Source organism: Etheostoma spectabile, unplaced genomic scaffold, assembly GCF_008692095.1.
Source record: "Etheostoma spectabile isolate EspeVRDwgs_2016 unplaced genomic scaffold, UIUC_Espe_1.0 scaffold119, whole genome shotgun sequence".
In the NCBI taxonomy this organism is placed as follows: domain Eukaryota; kingdom Metazoa; phylum Chordata; class Actinopteri; order Perciformes; family Percidae; genus Etheostoma; species Etheostoma spectabile.
In genome coordinates this window covers 767,813-772,741 of record NW_022605570.1, presented here as the reverse complement: position 1 = coordinate 772,741, position 4,929 = coordinate 767,813, and the positions used below count along the sequence as shown (strand labels likewise).

Sequence of the window (4,929 nt, the reverse complement as noted above, 5' to 3'; positions counted from 1 at the left end):
GGGGGGGCATTAAGTCAGACTCTGTAGTGAAACTGAAGCAGGGGCCCAGACAGAGCTGTAGCCGAGCCAAAGTAGAGCACTTTTTAATTCATTAACTTTAACGGTTATCAGGCAAATAAAACGCCAATACTGATAACCTCCAAACAGATCGATAATCGGTCTATCCCTAGTTTTCTCATAACAGCAAGAAATGATGGCCAATATGTAAAGAAGACCAAAATTGTCATAAATTGGAATTGTTCTTTAAAGATTAAGCACAAACACTGTGGCTCACAGACTGAAGGCTTTTCTTTCCTTAATAAAAGCGTGTGTGTGTGTGTGTCAGGCCGCTTGTCCTACGGAGCCCATTTAACGCTCTTTATTGAGGGAGACAACTTCCCCGGGACAACAGTCACAAGCGATTCTGCTGATCAAACCTGGCTTTGAGTGCTGCTGTCGCCATTAGCCGGACAGCTGTGATTAATGCCTGTGAACCTGCGACCCTAACCCCTGAGGTTTTTGCTTTATGACCTGTTCCCAGCCTATATCATTCACTCTCGGGTTTAAATCCTACAATACTCACTGAACTACTTTCGTCCTTTGTTTGTCCGATTGAAGATGGTATGAAAACTAAGAAAAGCTTCCTGCACTAACTACACTGGGAAATTGCTGTCAGGATCTTAGTATGTATCAGTTTTGAAACATTGACTATGTGAAGTAAGAGTAAGGCACATACTTGAAAGGAAAATATTTTGGGAAATACACTTATTCCACCTTGTTTCCAAAAATTTTAGGAAAGGAACAATCTTACAGACATGATCAGTATCACTCATCTCATCAGGTAAGCAAGTTCGAGGTACTATATAAATACTAGAAAAAAACGCTCATTCCACAGAGTGGACACAGCCCACATTCAGAAACATTGTTAACGAGCCGTCAGGACTTCCATACGGTTGTGATGCACCAACTAGATTATATATTTTATTTATGTACTGTATGGACCTTGATTTAACCAGGAAGAGTCTCATTGAGATCAGAAATCTCTTTTTTAAGAGTGTCCTGGCCAAGACAGGCAGCAGTACAACCACACATACATACAAACACAAAACACACAAAAACACTAAAAAACATAAACCAACTGAAACAGCAAATCCCTCAAAGTCAATCCTAAAAACATCAGCTAAAACCTCTACAAGGATCAATGACACCAGCTCATTAAGTTTCATGGGTTTCTGTAACCTGTTCCATGCATGTTATACGTAGAAAGTGCTGCTACAGTGCCGTTACAGTCATTTCCCTGACTGCAATGACAATGCAGAGAATCAGAGAGAGCAGATGCAGAAGACCTGGAAACACTGACAAATCAGAGCATACTGGGCTTTTTTTTTTGGGGGGGGGGGTAGAGAAACAGGTACTAGAACTAAGTGTTTCAGACAGTGGGTGAATACAGGTATATTCAGACAGTATGAGAAAAATATAAATTTAAATGCTGTTCTAGTAGAAACACAAAATACAAAAAATTAAAATGAGTATGATATGAGACCTTTGAGGCAACTCTAAAGACATTTTTGTCTAAACTTAATCTAATACAGCAGTAAATCCCTGTGCTTACTGGGACCTTCTACTGATGATGGCAAATTCTTGTTGGTATTTATTCTTTTACTTTTGTATCATCTCATGTGTTTTTTTATACATTATTTTCTTCCTCTCTATTGCTCATGGCCATTTTCCTTGACTGAGGTGGGATTATTTTCGATGCCGTGCGCACCCCTAAACGGTGGTGTTTATTTTTCCCCGAGTCAGCCTGCTTGGGAAAATATTTTCCCCCAATCTCCAAAATGGTATCTGCGTTGCTATGAGGCAGGGTCCTAGCAGAGTAAACATCAACAAGCAGAGCACGTAGGCCTCAGCTGTTTGGCTTAGCGGGCCCTACTGAGGGGGTAAACCTGCAGGAGCCGTGCAGAGTGACGGGCAAACACCGGTAAACACTGACCCCCTTCCTCAGAGTTGGCCCCTGGGACTCAGTCAAGTGTCCGTCAGGCTAAGTGAAGGTGAAGCACGTCAGCGTCAGTTCCGCTCAATCATTGCCTTGTTTTTGGGAGTTGCTGAAGCCCCACGGTTCACAAGTTCATTAGCCTGTTAGCAGCTAAGTGTGGGGCAGACGGGCCAGGGTCTGGTCTCCAAAACTAGAAGCTTGTTCTTGAATGGGCCTCACTGTTTTTGACTTGTTCTTTTTTTCTGGATAGCTTGGAAGATTGACTTCTATCTCTTTCTGTCCTCTAGCCTGTATCTTGTCTCCTTTGTCCATTTCTCCCCACAATAAAAAAAAGCTAATTTAAGAGGCCCACCTTTATATTCCATATAAAAGCTTCACACACTTTTAGTTATTTGCTGCCTATTATTGATTTTCATCCCTAACAATATCATTCACTCCACATGCTATGTTTTAGAGCTTTAAGAGGAACAGAAACTAATGTTCTTTGTATCAACAAGTCTGAAATATCGACACTTTAACGTGCTGTTAATATTAAAGCTGTACTAATCAATATCTTTATAATAAGAATGGAAAATATAACTACGTGACATGTAACAGGTATCACTAGTAGTGACGAACCCACAGGGAATTATCACCTCGTTTGACAGTTCCCCTCGACTCTATGGAACATCTTTTTTGCTCATTGTTTTGGTTTGACACGCAATTTTAACCTCTTGGTTAACTCTATGACACCCTCCAAGGACACAGTAACAGCAGCCAGACAAAGTAGCTAGTGAAGAAATTGATGGATCCAGTGAGCTAAAAACCCAGCTATATTCTAAGGAGTTGGAGGAGACCGAAACACACAAGAAGATGTCCATCAGGTAGCCAGAAACCCAACTCTGAATTAATATTGACAATTTCCCCCTGTTTCTGCACTATGTCTAAATAGGCAACAAAAAAACAAAAAACATTGTCCATACATCATGTTTATACAGCCATTTAATATAGATCAAATCTACCTTTTTATTTTTTATTTCAGCAAATTTGTCCACTTGATCTTTTTCAAAATTTGTTATTCCTTGTATCTTCAGACAGATACTCGTCTCCCTATGTGACGGACAGAAAGAAGCACAGCAAGAAAAGCCCCCCCGCCCCCTGAAAAAAAAAAAGAATGAGAGAAAAATGAAAGCAGTACTGTATCACTTAGAGTGGTCTCCAACCTCTCCTGTTGCCCTCGTGCTACGCCATCATCACAGAACACACACACACACACAATATGGCATCCCAAGGCTAGAGACAGATGGGCACGGTGCCCAGTAAGACCCTCAAAAGTCCCTTTATAGAACTGTTTGGCATCTTACACCAAGATCAACAGCCCTGCTTTTCACCATGCAGGGCACAACACGCACATACGCACACAGAGTGTAATTTCGGGAGTCAGCCGGGAGCCAGGGTTGAATAGGCTGCTTTTCTGAGGGAGAGGTAATATCAAAATGTTAGCGTGCAATAAAAGTCTTGCTAGTTTGTTTAATTTCCAGGCGTGTTATTGTTTTTCTGTGGATGTTGATGCTATCCAACTTCAGGTCGGCGGCCGATTGGAATAACACACACTGTTTTAATGGATGTGTTTCAGGGCTACCTATATCCCTGGCATCTGTATTCTGGACAAAAATATTGTAAGTTAAATAGATGTTCAGCAACTGTGCAACGTCTTCTATTTTGGAAGGGCGCATTGGTGCTTTCAAAAGTCAAATCATTAAAAGCAGGCTGTTCTCAGGGAACATTTTGTACATATAGTTATGAAAAGTATGCATGCCAGGTTTTCTTTGATGTATGCGGCCCATTTACTGAAACCGTGTAGGGAGGAGTTCGCTTCCCGGCGAAAAAAAAAGACTTTAATTGTGTGACGAGAATTGTGTGTTTGATCCGTAGGAGTGTTTTAATCAAAGCCACCATTTTAATTCTTCTAATCTTAACAAGTCATTATGGTGCCTAATTTTAAAGCTATATAGTGCAATATTTCTTAAATGAGGAATTCCAAGTAATGACAACAAAACTGTCCACATGACGCAAGCCTTTGGTGGTCGTGCACCACCCCCACCCCTCTCCCAACAGCTGCTGGAAGCTGAACTAGGACACAGTGGATTAAAACAATATGGACTCCTAGAAGAGGTAATTAAGTTGCAGTTGTTGTGCCCTCTTTATCTCCAAAGCAGATCGCTGCTGTTGTCCTTTCTCAGTGATGACATAAAACCAAGGGGGTAAGCCTCTCTTCTCTAAGCGAAGCTCCCATGGCGCCATTTTGATGCTAATAAGCCATCACTCGCCGTTAGCATCCAATTGACTGCTATTCATTTTAGCGCCACTTTGACAGTGAATAACTTTACATCTAAAGCGTTTAAGCACAGTAACGCTCAGCTATCACCAGAAGAAGTGCCTCTAATATCCTTCACTGGTCTCCGTCCAGAGCAACGGGATCTGTTGGTCCATTTCTTTCACAGTTGGGTACTTGATTCTTGGAGTGGGTCTATCTGTAAAGTGGTCGAGATAACTCTTGTTATGAATTGATACTATAAATAAAATAAAATAAATAAAATTAAATTGTGTTTAGCTGTGACAGTCATTTTAGGGGGGTGGCATGAGTTTAGCTGGAAAAAGTGAGCGTCATTCTCATGACTAGAGTTGGGGACCGAACTCTGTATTTTTTTAGGTACCGACAGAATTACATCGGCACTATCAAGGACCTGTTTACTTTAAATCAAACGCACACACACACACACACACACACACACACACACACACACACACACACACACACACAAAATGCAGTGCTGTGGAGGGGTCGGTAAAGCAACCTAATCAGGTATCAACTACATAACTCTCTCTGTATTTCTAGTATGGCTATGTTTAGAAATGGTGTCATCTGGCGTCTTTCGCCAGCAGTGGCTTGATGCGTTTTACGCATAGCAGTT

The 4,929-nt window shown here is 41.3% G+C and overlaps 1 long non-coding RNA gene across 1 annotated transcript in view; it reads right to left on the bottom strand.

Moving 5' to 3' along the window:
• Positions 1-979: 979 nt before the first annotated feature.
• Positions 980-4,929, bottom strand: part of LOC116685692 (uncharacterized) — an 18,574-nt gene continuing 14,624 nt past the window's right edge. Inside the window, exon 2 of the long non-coding RNA XR_004331016.1 lies at positions 980-1,099. This is a non-coding gene — a long non-coding RNA (uncharacterized LOC116685692). The remainder of the gene's footprint in view (positions 1,100-4,929) is intronic.